At 31.7% G+C, this 27,997-nt stretch overlaps 1 long non-coding RNA gene across 1 annotated transcript in view; it reads right to left on the reverse strand.

The window, feature by feature from the left end:
- Positions 1 to 26,448, reverse strand: part of LOC139426505 (uncharacterized) — a 105,728-nt gene extending 79,280 nt beyond the window's left edge. Inside the window, exons 1-2 of the long non-coding RNA XR_011637818.2 lie at positions 26,100 to 26,448; positions 9,807 to 9,925 (exon numbers count right to left, since the gene is read on the reverse strand). This is a non-coding gene — a long non-coding RNA (uncharacterized LOC139426505). The remainder of the gene's footprint in view (positions 1 to 9,806; positions 9,926 to 26,099) is intronic.
- Between the last annotated feature and the right edge of the window lie 1,549 nt (positions 26,449 to 27,997).

Here is a 27,997-nt window from a genome sequence, read left to right on the forward strand (position 1 = left end):
ATTCTTTGATTCACAAATTAAATAAAAAATAATTTAAACTACCACAATATTGAAATAAATTAAGCATTAATGTAAATCCATAAAATATTACTCTAATTATGGACATTCAATCTAGTGTTCAAATATTTCGCCTATCAAGACAAATTACATATTTTGACTTTTAACATTGAATGTAGAACTAATTTTAATTACATCGAATGTGTTTAGACGATGGAGAATATTAATATGATTGATTATTAACTACTAAATTATTTGCACACTAAATAGTACCTATATTTCTTACATGTTATACGTTTTATGAAAGAAGAAAAATTCTGTTTTTATTTTACTTCAAAATGTGATGATTTTAAATACGAAATGAACAAAAATAAAATATTGACATCATTAATAATGATTTAACAATAACATTACTATATGAATAATAGTTGAGATTTCTGTCTCAGTTTAAAATTCTGTTATATAATAATACATACTTTGTTGAAACTTATCATAAAATCACGTTGAGTTTAATAAAAATATTATGGATAACATTAAAACATATTAAAAAAAACTCATAAAACTCTCTGAATAATGGAAAATAGACATTTTCCATCACAGAGCAAGAAGATAAATTTGGTTAAAATACCAATCCGGGGTAAAAAAAAAGAAGAAAAAAGTTTGTCACAAACAATCATAATTCAAAAACATATGTAAAATATCAAATTAGTAGAATAAATTCATAAGTGTCTAAATTCGGTCTGGCGGAAAAGTTCACAGATCCAATGCCTTTCAATAAGTGGAACAAATGTGGATGATTTATATGTTAAATGTCTCAGAAAAGGAGGGCATGTTAAGCTAAAATGTAGAACACAGAAGAGGCGAATAGAAGGAAATGGCGCACCTGCAGTCTTGAATTCAATTAAAATACCATTTGAATTTGAGTTATTTGATTCTCCGTTTCGAAATAACAATATTCTCAGAAATACAGTCTTGTGAATCTTCCTGTGCCAGTTATGTAATTTTTATTGACATAACTTATGATTTGGAAAGCTATAAAATGTTACATAATAGCATACTAGTTGATTTTTTTGAAGAAATGCTGATATATAATATTAATTTATTCTCCGTCAAATTCAGAGCAAATTTTAACAAAATTTGGTTTCAAGTGGTTTTTTTTTCCTTAACCATCACTTTTGACAGAGTATTTAGCTTTTGATTTGATGAGGTTAGAAAAAGTCAACCATTTGAGATAAAATAAACACAATAAAATCTTTAGGAAAGACCACCTCTATGTAATGACCTCCTCAATTTACGACAACTTTTGAGAGTCACTAAATTTTTTTCATAGACTTTGTAAAGAAAACCTTTGTTAAGAAAACCTTTAAGAGAGACCATTGAAACCTCTTCCAGCTATCGGGCTTCAAATCGGGATTTTGCAACAAATGCAAAAGAGTTCAAATAAGAAAACACGAAAAAATATCAAAATAAAAAAATATTAACATAACAAATAAGTAGATTAAAATGTATTCAAAATATTTGTGTGGAGCTCTTATTTAGAGAACTTTTTTATGCGATCTTTGAAAAAGATCTAAAACCAATAGTTTCAGTCACAGTGCACTAAAGACAATGATTTATTTCTGGAGTTGAAAGTTAAATCAGAAAGCGAAAACTTATTTTAGAAAAAACTAAGCATATCAAACGAAAAAACCTCTTCTCATTTTTAAAGCTAACTAATTTTCATGGTATAAACTTAAATGCAAACTTAAACAAAAAAACATAATTGTTTATTTATTTAAAACAATTCTATCTTTCATAATTGGTAGTTGTTTTTACACATAATTATATGAATAGGGATCATTTTTATTGACGTTAAATTTTATTCTTCTATCCGGTTTTCATGAAGCCAACGCAAATGACATATCTGCACCAAGAAGATGGCGATGGATAAAATTAAAATAGTCTGCGAAAAATCATGTACCTCCGATAATCACATAAATAACATGGCGGTAACCCTTTAAAAACGACCACCATTTTGAAGTCGATCACTGACTCAACCTCCGTTACTATGGAACAGATGGATGGACGATCATTACTATGGAACGTGGTTAAAAGTTATTTTGATCACCATAACATATGAATAATTCGAACATATAATTTTAAAAGACTTGATCAACTGCAACTCATATCAGCGAAATTTTATTGCTGTGACAGCTAGGATAAATCTATTATAAAGTCCTAGCTTTTCTAAATTATTTGAGAAAATTTCTTTTTCTATTTAAAGTGGCAATAAAACTTGCGTTTGAATATTTTATTATGATTTTTATAAAATTGGTTTGAAACTGTTTTCACTACATATGAATTGTTTTAAATAAATATGTAGTAGGTCCTGATACTTATTATTATAAAATGGCCCTTCGAGCATATTTGTATCTAGCTACTCTAAAAAAAAAGATTTACCTATGCTAGCAGGATTATGAACTCCTGTCCATTTTTATAACTACGAGCTATAAATATGCTGTAAATCAAATTTATACAATTTCCATCACTGGGGCCCCCAGATCCATGAGAATGAAAAATCTAAGAAAAGATTTAAAAATCAATAAAATCGATGAAGACATAGCTGAACTATGTGAAAATTTCTTCAGAGATGCACTCTCCTGTATGATACGTGCAACTACTTTAAAAACTTTGATTTTGAGCTCATCAAAGACAATATAAAATATAGCCCGGCAACCGCCTTTTTCCTATCCGATGGAGTTTTGTCCCGTAAATTTTGTAAATACTTGTAAATAATTTTTCACTCGATATTCAGCTATATATTTTTGCGCATTTATTATCATGTATTTTTCCTATTTCTCTGAGGCTATGTGCTCCTGCGAAGCTCGGGGGTAATACTCGGTGGCAGTCTGCCACAAAAACTTCTTCTCTCTCTCTCTCTCTCTTAAATTTGTTTGTTTAATCTCGCTACTTTATTTTAATTTTCTCCCCAACCTTCACCCCTCAATTGCGCTTCGGCGATTTATTATACATTCCCACTCACAAGGGAAACTAGGGAAGTGTGACTCGCCAATTTTGAAATAAACTAGTGGGATGTATGCCTTATGAGGAATAATTTTAGGGGGCAACATTCGTTTCGGCCCATAGAAGGTCCTGTGAGAGATAAAAAATAATTCAATATATAGAAAAATCGGTATTTTATTACTTCAATGCAGACTATTAGTTATTGTAACTGTCTCATAATCCAATTAATTTGTAATTAATTGGATAATTAATTAATTTGCTAATTGATAAATTAATTAACATTCATTTTGGCCCATAGAAGGTCCTGTGAGAGATAAAAAATAATTCAATATATAGAAAAATCGGTATTTTATTACTTCAATGCAGATTATTAGTTATTGTAATTGCCTCATACTCCAACTAATTTGTAATTAATAGGATAATTAATTAATTTGCTAATTAATAAATTAATCAGAAAATTATTTAATTATTAATTAATTGTTAGTTAATTACTAATTAATTGTTAGTTAATTACTAATTAATTGTTAATTGATTATTAATCAATTAATTGATTTACAACTACATACTCCAATTAATTTGGAAAGTTTTTTGGAAAAAAATTTAAAAAATTTGATGTCAATTTATTTTTTTAAATTAACCTAACAGGTTTTTCTGAAAAACTACAGATATATAAAATTCTCGAAATCAATTTTGACAATAAATATGCATTATATAGTACGTGAAAGTACCACAAAATTAATTGGAGTATGAGACAATTACAATAACTAATAGTCTGCATTGAAGTAATAAAATACCGATTTTTCCATATATTGAATTATTTTTTATCTCTCACAGGACCTTCTATGGGCCAAAATGAATGCTGCCCCCTAAAATTATTCCTCATAAGGCATACATCCCACTAGTTTATTTCAAAATTGGCGAGTCACACTTCCCTAGTTTCCCTTGTCAGATGAATTAGTCAGAGCCCCTCGCGGGGCTGATGCTAAGATAACTACCACAATTGAGTATGAGTTTATACAATTTCCACGAACATGATAAAAAGAACAAGTTTCGCTCAGGAACAAAGATACATTTTACGAGAAAAGTAAAGATTCGAGTCCGGTATAAAGTGTTGGAAAATTAAAACAATTTTTCGTATGATCGCCGAATCAGTTGTCATTTTTTAATACCTCAACAACAAAAAAATCTTTGGTCAAAATACGTAAATGCTGACAGAAATATAAATTTCTAAAATGGCGTAACAAAAATTTAAGAATTCTTTCTTTTAATCTTTATATGTAGAATTGAGCTGATACCAATTACACTGGGTAAATGAAGGTTAAAGCATAGATATTTTATCTAGCAGCACCAGAAATCGCGAGATGTTACAGGAGAGTCAAATATATTTTAACGACTTTTTTGAAAAGGAGCCTTAACTAATCGTTAATAAAATCTACAAATGGCATTGACAATGACGCAATAAAACTGTAAATTTTATTAGAACTACAGACAGCTGCGTCCGTGAAAAAAAAACTGATTTAGGGGTCCCTGAACAACGTCAGGGGATCCGCGTGAGGTTTAATATAAAATAATAAAATTGTGATTGGTTTTTATTATTATAGAAATTAAGAAATATAAAATAGTAGCTATTTTTACGTCCTAAGTAAACTGTAACTAAAGGTGGGTCCTTATAATTATTAACAGTGGTTTGTTACAAATTGAACAGTTGATTTACAAATTTTCTTACATCATTTGTTCCCTTTTTAAGAGACAACAGTATGAATGAGTCGAAGAAAAAACGCCGAAAATACAGTGATAAATATTTGAAGTATGTCTTCATTTCTTCACCAGGAAATAGTACTTTACCTATGCGCCTTCTATGTCATAAAACTATACCAAGAGATTCAATGAAATATTCCAAGCTTAACGAACAATTGATAAAAATCCATAGTGACAAAAAAGATAAAGATTTATTTATTTTTCAAACAGTCAAAGAAAAATATCTGAAAACACCGTCACTGCAACAACTTATAGTGACAAAATCTAAGCGAGGTGACGATGGATTGCATGTTTATCATAGTTTATATTACATGATTGCAAAGTCCGGAAAGCCTCACACTATTGAAGAACTTATTTTACTAGCTGTAAGTGAGATAATACTCACCGCGTTACACTAACCAGCTTTTAACATTGAAAAAAGAATTCCACGGAGTAATAATAATGTACAAAGAAGGATTGACAAAATATCTCAGTGTCTAGAAAATTCTTTATGTGAATACTTAAAAATATCTGAATTTTCTATACAGCTTGACGAGTCCACTTATCTAGGAAACGAAGTTTTTACTTTTAGCTTATGTAAGATTTGTAAAAGAATAGAAATTTTACCACGAATTGTTATTTGCTAAAGGTTTGGAAAACGATACGAAAGGTGAAACGCTATTGACTAAATTAAAAGCTATACCCTTGACTAATATCATTTCTGTAATCATTTCTGTAAATTTGTAATTTTTATACCGTACATACATGCAGTTTTTCACTTGGGGGTCCGTGGGCAAGTTTTGACTATAAAAAGGGTTTCATTGGTCAAAAAAGTTTGGGAACCACTGATCTAAACGTTTAAATAATTTAAACATACATATTGAAGATCTGCTACTGTGCTTACTGTTATATTCTCATTGCCCACTTGGGGGACCGTGGGCAAGTTTTGACTATAAAAAGGGGTTCATTGGTCAAGAAAGTTTGGGAACCACTGATCTAAACGTTTAAATAATTTGAACATACATATTGAAGATCTGCTACTGTGCTTGCTGTTATATTCTCATTGCCCACTTGGGGGACCGTGGGCAAGTTTTGACTATAAAAAGGGGTTCATTGGTCAAGAAAGTTTGGGAACCACTGATCTAAACGTTTAAATAATTTGAACATACATATTGAAGATCTGCTACTGTGCTTGCTGTTATATTCTCATTGCCCACTTGGGGGACCGTGGGCAAGTTTTGACTATAAAAAGGGGTTCATTGGTCAAGAAAGTTTGGGAACCACTGATCTAAACGTTTAAATAATTTGAACATACATATTGAAGATCTGCTACTGTGCTTGCTGTTATATTCTCATTGCCCACTTGGGGGACCGTGGGCAAGTTTTGACTATAAAAAGGGGTTCATTGGTCAAGAAAGTTTGGGAACCACTGATCTAAACGTTTAAATAATTTGAACATACATATTGAAGATCTGCTACTGTGCTTGCTGTTATATTCTCATTGCCCACTTGGGGGACCGTGGGCAAGTTTTGACTATAAAAAGAGGTTCATTGGTCAAGAAAGTTTGGGAACCACTGATCTAAACGTTTAAATAATTTGAACATACATATTGAAGATCTGCTACTGTGCTTACTGTTATATTCTCATTGCCCACTTGGGGGACCGTGGGCAAGTTTTGACTATAAAAAGGGTTTCATTGGTCAAAAAAGTTTGGGAACCACTGATCTAAACGTTTAAATAATTTAAACATACATATTGAAGATCTGCTACTGTGCTTACTGTTATATTCTCATTGCCCACTTGGGGGACCGTGGGCAAGTTTTGACTATAAAAAGGGGTTCATTGGTCAAGAAAGTTTGGGAACCACTGATCTAAACGTTTAAATAATTTGAACATACATATTGAAGATCTGCTACTGTGCTTGCTGTTATATTCTCATTGCCCACTTGGGGGACCGTGGGCAAGTTTTGACTATAAAAAGGGGTTCATTGGTCAAGAAAGTTTGGGAACCACTGATCTAAACGTTTAAATAATTTGAACATACATATTGAAGATCTGCTACTGTGCTTACTGTTATATTCTCATTGCCCACTTGGGGGACCGTGGGCAAGTTTTGACTATAAAAAGAGGTTCATTGGTCAAGAAAGTTTGGGAACCACTGATCTAAACGTTTAAATAATTTGAACATACATATTGAAGATCTGCTACTGTGCTTGCTGTTATATTCTCATTGCCCACTTGGGGGACCGTGGGCAAGTTTTGACTATAAAAAGAGGTTCATTGGTCAAGAAAGTTTGGGAACCACTGATCTAAACGTTTAAATAATTTGAACATACATATTGAAGATCTGCTACTGTGCTTGCTGTTATATTCTCATTGCCCACTTGGGGGACCGTGGGCAAGTTTTGACTATAAAAAGGGTTTCATTGGTCAAAAAAGTTTGGGAACCACTGATCTAAACGTTTAAATAATTTGAACATACATATTGAAGATCTGCTACTGTGCTTACTGTTATATTCTCATTGCCCACTTGGGGGACCGTGGGCAAGTTTTGACTATAAAAAGGGGTTCATTGGTCAAGAAAGTTTGGGAACCACTGATCTAAACGTTTAAATAATTTGAACATACATATTGAAGATCTGCTACTGTGCTTGCTGTTATATTCTCATTGCCCACTTGGGGGACCGTGGGCAAGTTTTGACTATAAAAAGGGGTTCATTGGTCAAGAAAGTTTGGGAACCACTGATCTAAACGTTTAAATAATTTGAACATACATATTGAAGATCTGCTACTGTGCTTGCTGTTATATTCTCATTGCCCACTTGGGGGACCGTGGGCAAGTTTTGACTATAAAAAGAGGTTCATTGGTCAAGAAAGTTTGGGAACCACTGATCTAAACGTTTAAATAATTTGAACATACATATTGAAGATCTGCTACTGTGCTTACTGTTATATTCTCATTGCCCACTTGGGGGACCGTGGGCAAGTTTTGACTATAAAAAGGGTTTCATTGGTCAAAAAAGTTTGGGAACCACTGATCTAAACGTTTAAATAATTTAAACATACATATTGAAGATCTGCTACTGTGCTTACTGTTATATTCTCATTGCCCACTTGGGGGACCGTGGGCAAGTTTTGACTATAAAAAGGGGTTCATTGGTCAAGAAAGTTTGGGAACCACTGATCTAAACGTTTAAATAATTTGAACATACATATTGAAGATCTGCTACTGTGCTTGCTGTTATATTCTCATTGCCCACTTGGGGGACCGTGGGCAAGTTTTGACTATAAAAAGGGGTTCATTGGTCAAGAAAGTTTGGGAACCACTGATCTAAACGTTTAAATAATTTGAACATACATATTGAAGATCTGCTACTGTGCTTGCTGTTATATTCTCATTGCCCACTTGGGGGACCGTGGGCAAGTTTTGACTATAAAAAGGGGTTCATTGGTCAAGAAAGTTTGGGAACCACTGATCTAAACGTTTAAATAATTTGAACATACATATTGAAGATCTGCTACTGTGCTTGCTGTTATATTCTCATTGCCCACTTGGGGGACCGTGGGCAAGTTTTGACTATAAAAAGGGGTTCATTGGTCAAGAAAGTTTGGGAACCACTGATCTAAACGTTTAAATAATTTGAACATACATATTGAAGATCTGCTACTGTGCTTGCTGTTATATTCTCATTGCCCACTTGGGGGACCGTGGGCAATTTTTGACTATAAAAAGAGGTTCATTGGTCAAAAAAGTTTGGGAACCACTGATCTAAACGCTTAAATAATTTAAACATACATATTGAAGATCTGCTACTGTGCTTACTGTTATATTCTCATCGTCCAAAGGTATAACTATAGATGAATGAATCAGTAGTCCACTTCGGGGACGGGCACTCCGTATCAACACTCAGTCCTAGTCCATTGATACGTAATTCCCTATACCAGGGATGGCGAACCAATGGCCCGCGTGCCATTTATGGCGCGTGACACAATATTTTGGGCACGCCACAGTTCACAGTTGTTATTGCACTATGAATTGTTATTACACTATGAAGCATATGTAGCAATTAAATTAAAATTAACAAAAAACAAACAAAATAATAAACAATTATTAATAAAAAAATTAACAATCAATGCTAAAAAAACAATTATTAACCATAAAAAACAAGCTAATAATAAGTAACTAGCAAAAAGAAAATTAACAGTCCTACTTAAACTAACTTCTTACGACCTAATATAAGTTATTTGTCATCTAATCTGCAGCAACAGAAGTCACACTGATGTTACTTTAAGTTGAATTACGCGTATAACTAAGACATTGCAAAATGTTTTTTTTTTCAATGTAAATAAAGAATTTTGAGTTGATAGTATTTAGTATTATTGATTTCCCAATAATCATGAAGTCAAAATTATTTGATGGCACGTCTATGACCTCATTAAACAATTTTCTAGAAAAAATGGCACATTGGTGTATAAAGGTTCGCCACCCCTGGACTATACCCTTCATTTTATTTGTGTTCTTGTTACATTATTGATCAACCACTAAGTCTAGTATTTTAAGATGAATGGGAAAAGGGCCCAGTTCAAAATTTTATGACTATCGTATCGTGCTCCGATATATGAACTAAATGTCAATGAAAAGTCTGTTTACTACGGCAATTCCAAATTTAATTCACTACCACTAGATAAAAGCTTCTTTGAAGGGCGTAAAAGTTAGCAGTTATGGATCAAAATTAATTCCAAGATGTGTTATTGTTTTATATCAAAATCTAATTATTGTTATTAAACTCGATCGCCTTTTAACAAACAAAAACCATTAGATCACCTATTTAGGAAGATGATCTTCGATAATCTTAGCTTATACATAATTTTAAAAGAAAACTGCTTGTTCAAAGCCGTAGCTTGTTCAAAAATTACTTCTCAGAAAACGATTTCCTTTTCTATCTAAACTGAAAACTATGTGACTTTACACACTTCGATTTCGAGTAATTTAGCAAATAGTGTATTATCATAATATCCATTAATTTATTCACCGCTAAAAGATGAAATAAATTTTAAAATTACTTACCCTTTTTAGAAGTTGTTATAAGAAATCAAAGTAGAAAGCTTAGATATAACGTCTCTATCACAATGATTTTTCTATCTTTAGTCAATTTTATGGATAAAAAGCATGAGGAAAATCCCGATCTAAATAAAAACAATGATAGACATTTAACAGCAAAGCTATTTATTTACAAAAAATGGGTCTGTTTTATAAAAGAAAATTCATATGTAACAAGAAAAAATTTATTTAAGAATCTTCAAAAAACTTTTTTGATTCCTTATAATGAGTCAATTTTACTGAGTGGAAGCAACGTGACAAACAAATTCACTGATCATACTTTAATAAAACAAATCTATTTAATTTTAACATTATTTTTTTATTTAGAATCATAAATATTATATAAACTAAATTCAAGTAATATAAAAAACGTCTAGATACTTATAAACTGCATGCCAAATAAATTTTTCCATTTTCATCCAATAATGCTGGAAAACATGTATACTACACGTAGTACGTTTACACACGAGTATTATTGTATACATGTGTATTTTTCATCTACCCTCTAAATCAAAGAGAAATTAAACCCATTGAATCCGATTTATTTCACACGTTCACGCCGGGTATTGCGCCTGAAAGCAGGACGGAAAAGAGAAAATACTGGTAGAAGAACTATTTCAATATCAGATAATATTCGTGAGGAGTGAATCTATTCTCAACAATGACAATTCACTGTAAGGAAATTAATCACGGCGAAGAAGCAATTCAATATAAAAGTTGCATCCATTAAAAACAATTGGTAGCTATGTATTTTTATTATTCCCGGAAAAAAACTAAAAATTAAATTTTTTTGTTACTAGTTTTTACTCCGGTGCGCCGCTTGGTGAGACAATCTAGCGTGACCCACCGGTGGGTCACCCCGGCGTGAACGTGTTAAATTCCGAACTAAGAGGAAACAACCAAATTAAAAACCTGGTACTAAGCTTTTGATTAAAAAGTTTTTTTTGTTAAAGAGTTACCAAATTAACCTGATACCTTCACTAAATGCTTTGTCCTTTATAAGATGTGATAGTTTTCAATTTATAAGATGTGATAGTTTTCAATCCATTATTTCTTTCTGAAATAGACTAACAGTAAAATATTTTAGTCACCACTTTTTATTTATTGGTAATAAATAATAATAAATTACCGTGACGAATTGCTCCCTCCAAGAATTATCACAGCTATGAATTGTTCCCACGACGAATTGTCTGTGCGACGAGTTGTGCTCACGATGATCAGGCAAAATTCACTCACGAAGACTTGTCTTACTATGAATTGTGCGCAACGAATTGAAGCAAAACTAATTCTATGCACAGATTGGTTTAATATCTAATCCGCGCAATCATGCAATCTCGGTTTTAAAGGGATAACACTTAACAGAATGATACAAATTATTTTTGCTGACTATATATTCATTAAATTGATAGTATAATTAATTGATATAATTAAATAATCTTTATAATTAATTCACTAACGAGCTTTAGTTTTGAGAGTTTGTTTTAGAATTTTTAGCCCTCTATTTAAATATATATAGCTGTTAACACTTGTATTTTTTCAGGAATAGTATTCCTTAGTGATAATGAAATTATAGTTAATAATTCTCAACAGATTTTTTTTTTCATTTTCAAATTTATTAACACAAAAAAAAACTACTACTCATAATTATTATTATTACCAAACCTCCAATATGCGTGTTTTAATTATGAATTTTTACGGTTTTTATGAATATTTTAATTAAATTTATTCAATCAAATATGAAGTACCAAATCATAAGTGTTTCTATAACTTTAAGTATGGAAATTAAGTTCTCCCGGGAAACCAGGAGAGTCGACAACGATGAATAAATAAATCATCTCATGACGTCACTGATTTTTTAAAGTGGGATGAAGAACCTATTTTACCTTGGTGAACTGGTAATATTACGAGACAAAAAAGAGTAACTCAAACTAAATTGGCTGTGATAATCTTAAAAAACTTCTCACCAAAGTGAGAGGAATGACAAGGCCATCCTATCAACCATTTCATCTAAGGTCACTTTCGCACCAAGCTATAATTCTTCCCAATAACCTGGGACAAAATGTCAACAAATAGAGTTAAGGTAGAGTAACATCGATTGTAAAATAGATTAATTTCTTAACTCAGCTCGTTTGGTAAATTTTAAACTCTTTGGCCAGGGCAATAACCTTAATTCAATTTTTTCGCAACTGAAGTTACTTATTAAAATTTGTATTGAACTTATTTTTTGGTAAATGTTTCAAACTCTTTATATGGAGTAAAGCGTTTTTTTCTCAATATTTATTAAGCATTTTTAACCCCTTGGGGACGGGTAATTCAGAAGAGCATTCGTACAAAATCAGAATCAAGTTGTAATTAAGTAAAAAACGGTAACTTAAATGCACTCGTTGCAAATTTTACAGACTTACTTTGCTTTTAATTTAATTATTGTTAGTTTAATCACATATATAATCAATGTTAATTCAAAGTACAACTAAATAGTTTTATTTCGGACAAAGTAAAGATGAATTAAATAAATCAAACAATTATAACTCCTCCCACAAAGAAACTGCTAAAGAAATACTTTGATTACCAGTTTCATATTTTTACCCTGATTGATACGGTTTTATGATGTCACGTTTTTGTGACAGTCGGCGCGAAAGGGTTAAACCTTGTAAAGAATAATTAAACTCTCGGAGCTTTACTGAATAGAAAATCATGACAGTATCATTAATCACGTGAAATTTCATTTCCTTACACCAAATCATATTATGGTAGAAATAATTTAACTTAGAGAATAAGCTTATTTCACCCGTATTTCATAATATGTGTAAAACATTCTCTTATTTTATTTTTAATAGAAAACAAAGGTGCCAAATTGCTCATCCCGATAAGTTGAAAAGGCAATGACTTGGCAAGACAATGCTAAGAGATACAAGAGTACAATTTTATTTTACTTTATAACCGACATTGAACAGCAGACCCAATTTTATGAGTTTACGATTACTAATGTTCAACTCCGTAGCCTTGTAATTTTGAACCCAATCCAGAAGAAAAGGGAACTCCTGGATCGAGTATTGAGAGAAATTTGCCTTCCTGGAGGACTTTTTGATTGAACTAACCCGCATTTGCGTTACATGGAGAGTAAGACCACGAGAACCTCCCACGGTTAGCCTGACGGCAAGGGGACTCTAACCCATGATCCGTCTACCACTGAGGATATTTCACGCCAGCACTGCGGTCGGTGCAAGCCGGATGCGGAATTCGTATCGACTGAGATTTGAACCCGGTTCGACGCATTGGAAGGCGAAAGCTCTATCCCCTGAGCCATCACGGCTACAAGAGTACAATTGGCAATACAATCGCATCGAATTAAGCAAGGCAATTTTTTATTAGTTTATACTTTAGTATTAAATGTTCGAAATATAACATTTCACTTAAAAGTATAATTGTTTGGAGAGAGTTGCTAAAATGTTGGTGATTGCAAACATAATAAACTCCACCTTAACTCTCAGTTTTAATTAGTTTAAGAACCCCCTAACTCAGGAAAACTTCAACAATTTAACCAAATCCTAGTGAATCTTCTGTCTCAATTATTGTCATTACAGAAATTATTTCAATCCTTTCCCGGGGAAAAAATTCACTGAAAGAAATATAATTTATAAGCATTTTTTTAAATATAGTCTTCAGTTTATTCCTTTAATGATAGAGTGATTGATGTCATAAAAAGCAAAAAGTTTCAAATTTTCAATTTATCTCTAAAACTGAAGTACTTTTAAATTTAAAACTAAATATAAATATCAAGCACTCATCGTGTTTTTTCCTAAAGAATTACTTACTGTTTTTCCAAGCAAAGCACTTGCAAGCGGTTCGTTTCCTTAAATTTACAGATTCCACGATAGATAACAGATACTTAAATAAATTAATTTTGTAATTCTTTTATCAGCTAAAGAAAATGAACAACTGGACCCCATAAGAGTAGAAAAGCTGCAGAAATCCTTAGCTAAGAGATCTTAGGAATACAGAAATTTAATAAGCCGTCAATACTAAATAATTGCTTATGCCATACCAAATTCTTTACTCCCCACAATATTTAAAATTATAGTGAAATAATAATTAGGCTTCATTTGTTTAAATTTACCAGAACTTTTGGTTTGTTTAAATTTACCAGTACTTCATGGTATCGACTTTTGTTCCTATGGTCCGATTGCACCGATCATTGGTTGGAAATAATTGTGCCCAGCTACTTCGAAACCACTTGCAATCATTTATGGACTTTATGTGCCCAAACAACGATGGAATTGTTATGGATAACAATGCGCCCAGTCACCGAGCTTTAATTGTTCGCGACTGGTTTGAAGGATATTTTAGAATATTCCAGCAAGTGATTTGGCCACCTGTATCGCCCTTTATGAATCCTATTGAACTTTATAAAATATACTAGAGAGGTGAGTTCATGCACAAATTCCTGCACTTGCAATTATGGACATCTATTCAAGCTGCATGGCTGAATATTCCTGCGAAACTTCCAACTACACATTGAGAAGAGCTGGAAGAGGTCTGACACAATATTATATATACAACAATATAACATAATATTAAGAGATATATCATGACGTTTGACACCTCGGTGTATTTTGGCATCAAAACTATAGGTAATGACGTATGTCATTTCAGTATTATTTGATGATTAATAAAAGAGATCAGTTCAATTGCCAGACTAGAAAGCAAAACTCATACTGTAATTGCTGTTCATTGTTTTCTATTTTACCATAAAACCTCTTCAATAACTCTTCGCTTGACATTTTATGGTAGTTTGGTAAAGGTTTTTGTTTTAACATCTTCAGACTCAATGTACTCATTAATGGAGCGGACCAAACGCAGGGTACCCGGAACCTGGAAAAACTGAAAAATAGTGGCGAACTTTCCTCCAGATTGCTTAAAGTAAGATAAAGGTAAGTTCCAATATAGTTTTCTAAAATCAGTTTTGAAGTTTTCACACTACGATAAACCGAATAGAAATATTTTTAGCAGATATAAATATTTCAATGCATGTACATTTTTCAAAATTTAGCAGCCACTTAAAAAAAGAAATTCAAGCCGTGCTCAGTCAAAGACAAAGACCAGAGGTTAAATAACTGATTAATAATAAATTGAAGACAAAATGTAATGTTAAAATGTGATAAAAGAAATGTATTGGAATTTGTCATTTGTATTAAATTTAAAACAAAGTTTAAAATAAAAAGCAGAACAACTGCCACTAGATGTAAACAAATTTTTTGCCTTTGAAAGCAAATAATTATATTTAAAAAAATGTCGAAAATTATGTAAAAAATAAATAGAGAGTAAAATAAAAAAGTAATACAAGCGAATCTTCAACCGGAAGTTGAAACTCTAGAAATACTGCCTCCTACAGTTGAGAATACAGTAAATACAAAATCAAAATAAATTGGGACTTCATATAAAAGTTAGTGTTTAATTCATGACGTCATTCTGTCTCCGACGTTGCAAAATATATACTAATTATATTAACACTTTGTCCACTTATTAAATTGAAAGCTTTATTTAATTTAAGTAATAAATTTAAAATGATGCTCATAGTTTACGACAGAACCTTAGTTAAACAATATTTAGAGGAAAACGAATTATCAATTATGAAATTAGCTAAAAAATATTTTATTTAGTGGCTAAACATAAGCATGTGCATAGTATTTAAGAAAACGAGTAGCTAAACACAATAACAAAGATGACCAATCTTTCAGTTCAAATGATTTGTCTGATGAAATTAGCAGGTTAGTCAATTAAAACAGCGAATCATTTAAATTTCTATCCAAGAAGATAAAACTAATTTTAAAAAAAACTAAATCAGCTTAGAAAAACAAAATATTTTTCACATGAACTATGACAACAGGAAAAACTAAGTACAACAATAGTTCACAATGCATAATAATGGATGCTTGACTGAAAAAATTGTCTTGAAACATTCCAGCAAAGTATTTTATCAACAGATATGAACAATTTGCTTAGATGTGACGAAAAGACACTCACAAAATACGAAGAAACCCCCAAATATATCATTTTTGAAAATAAACAAACTGGTGGGTTTTACACAGGTAAAATTGGTTCAACATATTCAAAAGGTGAAGTAGTTCACTGGCCAAATTTACATCACAGAAACATAGCCCCACTTGTAAAAATCATAAATATAAACAATGACTTTAACATTTATTTGTCAACTTATATGAAGCAAACTTTAAGGGAGCTAATACATCATTACGAATTTATGTATTGTTCAGACTGCTTTAATTGGAAGAAAATTTATATTGAAGATATACTTTGGGGAATTGATTACTTACATCGAAAATCTTTATGCCATTTAAACATAAATGACGAAAACATTTTTATTTGTCCTAGGGAAAATAAAGCAGTCATTGCAGATTTGAGCAATCTATCATTCATTAAAAAAGGCGCTATGTACAACTTTCAAATACCTAATTTAAACAAAGCACCTGAATTAACAGATGAACAGACCAGTGAAAATCCGATACCAGCAGAAATTTGGTCAATTGGAGTCATGATAATGAATGTATTTTTATCTCACTCTATATTTTGGGCTTTGAGAGACTTAAAATCAAATAGTGCTCTTGATTTTCTCCTTAAAGTAAGTAATAGTACCCTGAAATCAGCAAATTACGGATCCAAATTAAATGATGACGATATCGATGAATTCAAAGAATTTGTTAGTGGCTTCTTACGCAAAAGGCCCCAAGACCGAGTATCTTGCAAAAGTGCTGCTGCTTCTAATTTCATACAATCAGCAAGAAAATCTATGTGCACTCATAATGGTAATGAGTTTTTCAAACAACGTCTCCGTTTCATAAACACACCTCCACGAAAATGTAATAACATCGATAAAAAAAACTTGCATTCCAAATCAAAAGCTTCAGAAGTTAGCTTAAATGAGAACGAATTATTAAAGCACATTAAGCTTACTGATTCAGGGGGAAGTAAAATACTTAGAGAATGTATAGCAGATTCACCGATGAGAAAAAAAGATATCGTACCCATTGAATCAGAAGGTCAAAATTTAAGGAATTTCGAGAAGTGCAAAGATTCTCTTAAACTGCCTGATCTTTCTTATGACACCTATTCCCGAAAAGAGCATTTTGAAAGCGATTATACGATAAAAACTTGGACAAAAAGCAAACATTTCAACGTTTTAGCATCACATACTACGAAATTGCACACAATTTTGCCCCAAGACAACAAAGTAGTAGGCTCTGCAGTAGAAAATTCTAATTGCGAGTGTTTTTTTTATTCTTCCTCCGATCAAAGCTCTTTTTCAATAGACACCAAAGAAGTAAGCTTTTCAGAAAACAAATGTAGAAGCGATTGGTGTCTCAACTCTCCTCCTGATTTGAAACAAAAGCTCGCTGATTACCGTTGCAATGAAGATTATCTGTCAAATCCCTATTTTAGTAAAAATGAAGATGATATGGTTAAGGCAAAATCTTCCAAGTCAAACCAAAATACTTTGCAAAATGAGATTGACAATCATAATCGTCAATTGAAAAAAGACTATTTGTTTAAAAACCAAACTCAAAAATGCCCAGATGATTCTGATGTCATGTTGCCAATTGAAAGAGGTGCAAAACATAATGAATCGCGAATAAATAATAAAACATGTTCTCTCGACGGAATCTTGGAAAATCACACCCGAACAGAGATGAAGAATATGAGAGTTCAAGCTTCCAACAAGCAGAAATTCCAACGTGAATCTTCAAGTATTTCAGAAGAGAGCACCAGTTCCTCTGTAAGTAAACAAATCGAATCCAGTAGACACAGATTTGAAAACCATAATCGATCAGAGACGAAAAATATGAGATTTAAAGCTCTCAACAAACAGAAGTTCAATCGTGAATCCTCTATCTCAGAAGTTAGTGAAAGTTCATCATTTAGAAGAAAACAAATCGAATCCTGCAGACAGATATTAGAAAATATCAACAGATCAGGGAAGGAAAATGCTGAAGTTTTCAACAAACAGAAGTTACCTTGTAAGCATTCAAGTAATGGTCAATCAGTAAGAAAACTAACCAATTCCTGTGAACGAATATTACAAAATCATAGCCAATCAGAGATGGAAAATATGGATATTGAAGTTTTCAGTAAACAGGAATATCCCCGTAACTCTCCGAGTATTTCTGCAGTCAATAATGGTTCATCAAAAACAAAATTCAAGTCAGATTTCGTCTATGATACAAATCATCTAGTAACAAATAAAATCATAAATAGTGATATTATTGATGACATAAGTAATGACGTCATAAAGGAAAACACAAATGATGAAGTTATTAATGAAGAAACCTATGGGGGAAATTGTAAGGAAATAATTAACCTACACGAAGCCGGGACGAACTACTGTCATAAAAAATATTCATATGAAAAAGCGATAGTTCGAAATAAGGGATCTTCTAAAGGCATATCGCCTGATGCTCATCTGGCAACAGAAAATGATCAATTGATAAAAAACACGAATGCTCTGACTTGGAACAAGTGTTCAGCCATTTCGAGAGACAAGTGTGCTTGCTTGGAGTGCCAATGGCACAGAATTAAAAAAGAACGCCGTTCCGCTTTGGAAGAAACCGACTTTAAAAGATGTTGTCGACTTACAAACAAGCAAAAATGCCAAGTTGCCAAGTTCTTATTGAAAGCCGAAACCGAGAATAGAACGGACAGTGATCCCGAATCTCTAATTCCTAATTCTAGAACATCACGAATTGATAAAGTTTGTTCCTCGATACGGGCTAATACTCCTAGGGAAGTCACAGAGCATTGTGAAAAAGTAGCCGAAAAGGCTAAGAAATTCACGACACCTTGTTTTCGATTCTTCAAATATGAACATGACTGAATGCTATACGGCAGACCATCAGGATGCCACATAAATTTGTAATATATATGAAACTGGACAGTTCGGAATTATGAAAATTTATTCCGCTTTAAATAAAATTAATTCAGATTAAAAATCAATTTTCCTTACTTCGTCTCAGAGTAACTTTACATTATTTAGTTTATCAGTTCAAAATATAGCTGACGTTACATAAAAAGATAACTTAAGACCTTGTTTTATCTGGAGGGAGGGGTAAACACGAGTTCTACAAACCCAAAGATCCCTTTTTTTTCATTTTTGTGTCATACTTAGTTTATAACTCAGTTTGATTTCCTTATTTTGGGAACGTAATATTATTGACTTGTGGTATTGACGGAGATTTAGCTAGACAGATTTAGTTTTCGTTTCTATTGGGATGAAATTTTAACCAAATATTTTTGCTGGATTGCAATTTAAATTTCATCCCCAAACTTGTTTCTTAAATTTTTACTTGATTTTTAGTTACAATGAAAACTCGTAAAAAAGGATTATTTAGCGATTATGCGAAAATTTAATTATTGATTTAGAATTTTAAATGGTCGTTTTGTATTCATTAATTTGATTGCATGCGTACTAAATGTAGAATACTTATTCAATATTTAAGAATTTTGAAACTGTAACCAATATCTTTATCATAAACTTTTGCATAATAAGGTAATATCAGGCGATTATTTCGTAATATGTTAAAAAAAAACGCTTTTAAACTGAATCCTTTCTTGTTCGAATAATATAAAATTTAAAACATAATAATGACAGAGAATAATAAAAAAGGATGGTAAATAAATATTGCTTAGTAAATACCGTTAAATAAGAATAGAAATTAATAGGATATAGTTTGCACTAATTTTATATTGGTGACAGTCAAACAATTTTGGTATTATATCTCGTGATTTTTCTGTGCAATGAGATTGCACGAAATGGCAAAACTAGAATGATCAGAACGATCTTTTCATTCAATACAAAGAACTTCAAAATAAAGGTCCCCTAACTGAATCAAAAATCACATAGAATAATGGGAGTAATTCCAAGCAGCTAAACTATCCAGAATCGTTGAAAGAGGTTGCAAACTTAGTGGAATATACAAAGACAATTAACTAAAATCAATCTATATTATTTTATTACACTGTATTTGTACACAAGTTACACATTTACGGTATATACTACTACTGGAGCATTACATTAAATCGTAATACGTATCAGAAAGAAGGATAAGGTATTCTCTGTGCTACGTAAACTAAAGCAAGAAACAATGTGAATAAAACCCAAAGTACAGAAATGGATATACTATAGTTTCGGTTCGCTACCCAAGAACATTACTTAGTGTCAGGATTTTAAATCGCTATATCGATGCTTCCGACTACGAGTCCTTACATGGTTAGAATTCTATTCATAAGTTTGTGTTGTCTTCTGCTATAATCATTCAACACTCTTCTTCATCTACAGATCTTAATTTTTGAGAATCATTCCATATTTTGAAATATTCTAAGAGTTTAAGTTAATGATCTTTCTCTTCTCCAATGTTTGGAAATCTGTTTTAGTTTAATCTTTTGTAGGTTGTATTTTTGAGGATACAATAGATGCACCTTGATATATTTGAAAATTTCAAAACATGATAAAAAATTAATTGCTTCTTGAATGAAACGGGAACTCCTGCATCAAGTATAGGGAGAAATTTGCCTTGATGGAAGACTTTTCGACGGAACTAACCCACATTTACGTTACATGGGGAGGAAAACCACGAAAACATCCCATGGTTAGCCAGCCTGCAAGAGTACTCTAACCCGTGATCCGTGTACCACTGAGGATATTTCACATCAGCACTGTGGTAGGTGCAAGCCGGGTGCGGCATTCGTGTCGACCAGCTATCACTGGGATTTGAATCTGGCTTATCTCATTGGGAGGCGAACGCTCTATCCCCGAGCCATGGCTCTGATGCCATTTATTAGTTAAGGTCATAGTTAAAAAAAATTATACTAATATTGTCATTAGGGTCTTAGAAATTGTTAATGTCCCATGGTACAACACTCGCCCATGCAATCTGCCTGTTTTGTTTTCTCTTAAGAGAAATGTGTTAAAACGGCGTATCACGAATTAGATGTCAAAAACATGAATATTGCTAAACAAAGCTTCATTATCAGAATTTTTTTGTCAAGAAATTTTACTTTATCTTGACAAAATAACAAGTGTATTATTCTTGAAAAACATTTAATATTTTAAGTATTAAATAGTGAGAGGGCAAAAAAATTTAATAAAAAAAAACCCTAAGAAAATAGAAAAGACGTATTCGCTTATCGTAAGATCTAGAAGCATGATAACAAAACCAGAAACTTAGATTGAACTTGAAACAATCTTTTAGCTTTACAATACCATTTATCTTTAGCTGAAATTTCCGGAAGCTATAAAAAAAAATAATTTCGAGATGATTTTAGACGTATATGTTACAAAGAGTAGGGGGAGGGGCGAGGAGTTGATGTGATTTATTTTTTAATTCACTTTCTAGAAAGGGTTGAGCAAAAATAGTTCGTTTTGAAATTTGCCTTTTTCATTTAGTTGTATATCATCAGTATAATGATTTCACAATTTTAATTCGTCGGGTTTTTGACCTTTGTAGCCACAAAAAAAATTTCTTTCAAACCTTTTATGTACTTTTTTTTATACTTGTTGCTTTCTACTACAATTGTTTGATGTGTTTAGGAAGAAAACAATATTTTCCCAGTTCCAGTTGTAACTAAAACTGATAAAATTAAGAAGATTTTTATCTATTGAATAAATGAATGAATTTTTCACTATAACAATTGCTATTGCAATTAGTATAGTGTAAAATTCAGAATTTACTCCAACTACAATGTTTTTATTTATAATAGCTTTTCACTTTCAGCAATTTTACATCAATCAAATCTATAAATCTTAAAAATGGCCGGGATGGCCAGGTCGGTAGGGCGCCGAACCCATGTCCGAGTGTTCGTTCGAGTTGCAAAAGTCCTCCATGTTCCCATAACAAATCAATACCTCTGGGGGTACTGGATTGGAAATCGATCGTTTTCTGATTCAGGTCAAAACTACGATCTGTAGATGAATGATTGGATGTATGACTGGATCCGTCCTATAAACGGGTGTGACGTATGGTGTGGCAGAAGTCGAATTCTTGGCCATATATGGCACCACTGAAAACCAAGAAACTCACCCTCTACCTTAAATTTGCTCGGTTTCACCAAGCAGGCTTGCTAGTTTGACAAGTAGCATTAAAAACAACAATAACAATATCTATAAATCTAAAAAATTATTTTTTTAAAGGAAACAAAATAATCTCAGTCACAGGATTATTTAGCAATTTAAGGATTTTATTAATTTAAGGATTATTTAGTAATTTAAGGATTACTTAGTAACGGGACATTGTGTGAAATGTCTTTATTTTAAATAATATGTTGTTGTTAAAAGAATTTAGCCGCAATGACTAGTGGTATCTGATATTGTGAAGGACTGGGTATTCGATCTTCAGTAGAGGCTTAAAGCTCACCCAGTCATTGATGGATGGATTCCAGATTATCTGGGGGTAAATGCGGTTTGTGCGCAATCTTGACCATATAGGAGCCTTAACCTCCATGACCCGTCGTTATAAATTACTAAAATACTGTTTTACTATCCAAATTTGACGAAATTCCAGAGCAAAAACGTTAACACCATATTCAAGTTAATACTTTAAATTTTACTCTAATAATTAATTCTAATAACTAATTGAAGTTATTGGTTTGAATTTTGTTTTGCAATCACGCGACAAAAATTTTATTATTTCGATAAGATTCAAGGTAGCTCATTGATTCGAAGTTAATTTCTCGTATCTATGTATCAGAAATCTAATCATTTTTTTAAAAGTTTTCTAATTTTAATCAATTTGTTTTTGCATATAAATATATAGGAATACATTTTAGTAGATGAGAATTAATGATCATATTGAGTGATTATGATTTTTTTTTTGTTGTTGTTATACAGTCACATAATAAAAATATGATCTCTCCAAAAAGATTCGAGGTAGCTAAACGATTCGAGAACATTTTCTTTCGTCAACATTCTGCTATTTAAAAAAAAAAAAGTTTTTTTTATTTTAATAGTTTTTTGTATAAGAATTAAGTTTTTTACTTAAAATATCGAACATATATTTTTTTTAATATTTTAACCCTCAGCGCTTAAATTTTCAGAGATGTATTTTCGTCATACACTATTTAACACATAAAACAAACTACATTTGACGAAATATCATGCAGTCAAATAATAAATAGCGATAAAGAAATTTCCGAAATTTATTAAATTAATTCTTAAAAGCTAATTTCAACCCTGTCAAATTAATTTCATTTTCATTTTTTTGCGCATTTCTTCGTTTTTTCGGGAACTTTTTAAGTGACAGAAAAACTATTAATACACAATAAAGAAGCTCGTTTGTCCTAAGATAACTTCAAGTGAAAAACAATTTTTACCTAATATTTATAAGTTTATTTCATAATAGTTAAAAAATTTTAATTTGTAAGCAAATTTTACATCATGTTAAACTATGTAATTTCTGACTTAAAATATCATCAGTGGTTGACGGATCATGAGTTAGAGACCCCTTGCTGTCAGGTTAACCGTGGGAGGTTTTCCTCTCCATGTGAAGCAAATCTTGGTTAGCTCCATCAAAACATCCACCACGAAGGCAAATTTTTCCCACTTCTTGGTCCAGGAGTTCCCTTGTCTTCTGGATTGGGTTCTAAATTACAAGGTTAAGGAGTTGAACATTAGTAGTAGTAAACCCAAAAATAGGGTCGGCTGTTCATAGACGGTTATAAAAAAACTATGTAATTTAGAGCAGTGGTTGTTGGCTTATGCCTGTTAAGGCAAAGGAGTGCGATTGTCCTTGTTTTCCAGTGGCGCCATCTATGGCCAAGAATTTGACTTCTGCCACACCCATACGTTACACCCATTCATACATCCATTCATTCATCCACAAATCGTAATTTTGACCTGAATCAGAGAACGATCAATCTCCAATTCAGTACCCCCAGAAGTATTGATTTGTCACGGGAACGTGGAGGACTTAGTGACTTGACAGATTTAACGTGCATCAGTCACCATTTTACTACACTGGGAGTCTTCGGCCGGCGGGGTTCGAACCGATGAACTCTCGGACATGAACCCAGTGCCCAGAGCAGTGGTGGTTCAGGGGATAGAGCGTTTTCTTTCCCATGAGGTGAACCGGCTTCGAATCCAAGCGATTGGTGGTGGATATGCATTCCGAACTCGGCTCCCACAGACTATAATGCTGATACAAAATATCCTTAGTTGTAGCGCACTCATCGAAGCAACGCACTTACTGAATGTCGATCATTCTTTTCGGCTTTGTCTTACATGGAGAAAGAAAACATGCATAAGAAAACGCACTTTTATGGGGGTTATCCCCCACAATGCCAGTCACATTTTTAATAAATCTTATTTATTATGAGGCGAAATTGGTGGATATCCACTTATCATTAAGCTTTCTTTTAAAATGTGCAAAAACTAGTTAGAGAATAGCTTGAAACTTTTAAAATTTTTAAGATATTCAAATAAAACTTTTATCATTAGTTGCTAAATACGATTCCCTACTAAATTATGAGAAAACTTTTTTACATTTTCTCTACTCATACGCAGTATAGAAGAAGTTCAAAAATACTCACATCTTGTGCAGCTTTCAGCGATTTTTTTTCTAAATTTTAAATCAACAATTTTGTAATTAATCTTAAATTTTTCCAAATATTTTGTTTATATCCATTGAATATTTATGAAGTTATAGCAACAAAAAAAAGGAAAGCGGAAAAATTAATTTTTTTATAAAATTGTCCATATTGCCATGCATATTTACTCTAAGTTCACATAACTTTATGCTGTTATTAAAAATAATGACTAAAATAGTCTATACAAGTTTTTTGCTCGATATTCTATCAAAGCGTGTTCAAAAAATACTTCTTTTCCCCCGTAATTTATTGTAGGTCCTCCAAACCTCTTAAAAAGGATCTAAATCTTATTGTTAAACATGAAAAATTGCATGAACTAAAAAACACCTCTAAAACTGCAAAATAATCCTTTAAGCATTTCTTGAGAAATTTTAAGAAAATGTATAAATATATATGTATAAATGTTTAGATGTATAAATATATATGCATAAATGTATAAATATATATATATATATATATGTATATATATATACCTATATATTATTATTATTATTATTAATTTTCTTATGCATTCAGTATTCAAAGTTAACAAATACAAAGAAATATACAGCGTTTTGAAAGAAAAAGAATCGAATCACAAATTACAATTTTCTCCTCGAAAATTCCCGTTTAGTCATCCATTTCCAGTTCTCTCGCAATCCTTATAGTAGGATTAATACTATAATTTTTAATATATTTCTCTTATATTGCTTTCATATATCTCTTTGTTATCTGTAACTTGATGATATTTATTTGTGTTTATTTATATATTTTAAAAGCACTATTGAAAATATCGGAGTACATGTGTAAGTTACAAAATTATCTGTTTTTTATAAATTACTGCCACCTGTCCGTTCCACAACGAGATTTTATTATGCAAAAAGATTTTATTATTTTAGAAACTAAAACTACTAAATTTTGCAGAATTTTGATTAATTTCAAAAATATTTTTAAAGCTTCACCTTCGAGATAGATGTTTGAATTCTTTATGTGTTGCGATATGCAAAATCATTTATCAAATGTACTAAATTAAAATCAAATATTAAAACATAAATGTTACAACCGCAAGAAAACGTTTCCCCATAAAGCGAGTCGGTATCTCAGCAAAAATATAGTATTGCTGTGCAGAAACAGAAAAAAATTAATTTTCTTTTAGTTAACCTTTTACACTTGCAGTTCTGTTTAATTGTTTAAGAAAAACCGACGCAACCATTAAAAGTTTTCAAGACAGAAATAACAGTTTGCACAATTACCATATACTGGACCTATACTTACCATAGCTGGAGACCATTAAATAAAATGGTCACTAAACATTAAAGTGTAAAAGTTTTAACATTCAGAATGGTTACAGAAAGGCATCTTCGAGAACAAAGGGTTAATTATTATATATTTTTCAGAATAACAGAATTCTTAAATTTAAATATCAGAATTTTTAATATTATGCATAATTAAAAGTCATTTGTACCATGAAACCTCGCACAAAAATAACGACAAGTTTAAAATTCTGATTTATTAACCAACTTTTTTTTAATCTTTTATGAGCTAAAATCATAATCATTATGAAATTAAGAAGAAATAAAAAGATAAAGTTATCTTATTTTTATAATAATTTGTTCCAAATATAAAATTACTTACCTTAGTTATGAGAACACATCATTTGCCATATATTACAATAAAAACAACTATAGCGGGTATAAAATTGCGAACTATTCCTTTGCTTTCCGCCAAACGATATACAAATTAAACAGAGCATCAGAACTCCAACTTCATTTATAAGCAAAAGCCGCACATTATTACTCCAAGGCTGTAGAAGATGGAGAGATATAAAAATAAAAATAGATATTCCTTACAGAAAACAAAGAAAAAAATAAATAAACCGGACTACAACTTTTATTCATGAAAATACAAACAAAAGACGACTTAGAGACGTAAGCTCTTTCGTACACCGAATTTGAGGAAGTCGTTTGCGTTCGATTGCAACCAGAACCTGTCAAACTCACCTGGAAGTAAGGTGGATGTGATTCGATCAAAACGAATGGAATTTTCTTCACAAATTAACAAGATTTTTTATTATTATGTTTTTATTTTAATAACAAATAAGGAAAATGAAACCACTTTAATTTAAATTCATAGCTATGAACGGGTGGAATAATATTATTTTCACATTTTCATAAAACATGTAACTTGTATGACAACTATTGTAGATTTTTTAATCATTGAATCATTGTGTTGTCGAAAATTCCGGGCTTTTTATTCAAGGTTCTTTTATGATTGTAATTTTTTTCCAGATAATTCGTGGTGGCTTTCAAACAAAACGCAACCATTTTGCTACATAATATTCAAATGTTTTTAATATCCTTAAATAATTTATTTTTAACTGATTAGGCCGCAACGTTCCCATTTTGGGAATTTTTTTTTCATTCGTGGAATTTTGTTTTAAAGAATAGGACATTGGTAATAGCTTTAAAATATATCTTTTATTTTTTGACTTAGGTATTTGAGTAAGTAAAAATCCGCAATTTCGACGAAAATTGTAATTTGTTTTTAACGTTTAATATTTTTTTGAATGTTGATCATATTTTTTTTCCAATGCCCACCTGGGCTGACATTCAAGCGTATTAGGGCAGAATTGTTGGTCACTGTTTCAAGGGCAACATATAAATGGGTCAACGTTGCTCCCACAGTAAGGACAGATATTACAAAGAATGAAAGGACATCCATGCCTTGTCCGGGATTCGAAACCAAACCTTTCTGATGCAAGACCAGCCAACGCCTCCTATAACTGACAGCCTCCACACGATTTTTGTAGGTAGTCCGATCAGACCACTATGAAGGCAAACTAATTAGTGAAAGAACCATTTAATATGAAATCTATTAAAAATTAGTAGCTATCCAAACTCAGGTTCAGGTGAAGTTCCATCTGACAATCACTTTTCTGCTGCGCTAAATCTTGGTACACACGATGCTCTGCTACATCTGAGTAAGTTGCTCTAACTGTAGGTTGTTTTCTGGTGCAGCACTCCATACTGAGCTTAACCCCGCATTAGTTACGTTTTTGAAGAGAAGACTTCGTTCTATATTCTTTGCTACGATGATGGTGACCAGTAAATATTTTGCAATTAAACTCAGATCGCAGTCATTTATTACCTCAAGAAGGTTTTGATTTCGATTCATGTTTTGTTCGATTATACAGGACTTCCAACTTCCAACGCTTTTGCAGAAAATGTCTATTAGTGGTAGTTTATGTTTTAACGTATGCTTCTATGCTTTATAAATATGATTTAAAGGAATTTTTCACACCACTTCATAAAAATATCATAAGTTCATATTAAACACCACTTTGATACCGCTCTCACGCAATGAAACTTTTAAAATGTTGGAAAAATTACCAAAAATTCTGAAGGCTTTAGTTTTTAAATTTAAATGTCTACCATTCTATAAGATATTTCGCAAGAAGCGTAGTAGTTGGTTGCGCGGCGATTATATTTTATCGCAAATATTTTAAACGATTAATTTTGCTTTTTATCGTTAAA

This window comes from Parasteatoda tepidariorum, chromosome 5 (genome assembly GCF_982258835.1).
Source record: "Parasteatoda tepidariorum strain Cologne lab strain chromosome 5, Ptep-v5.0, whole genome shotgun sequence".
Lineage (NCBI taxonomy): Eukaryota > Metazoa > Arthropoda > Arachnida > Araneae > Theridiidae > Parasteatoda > Parasteatoda tepidariorum.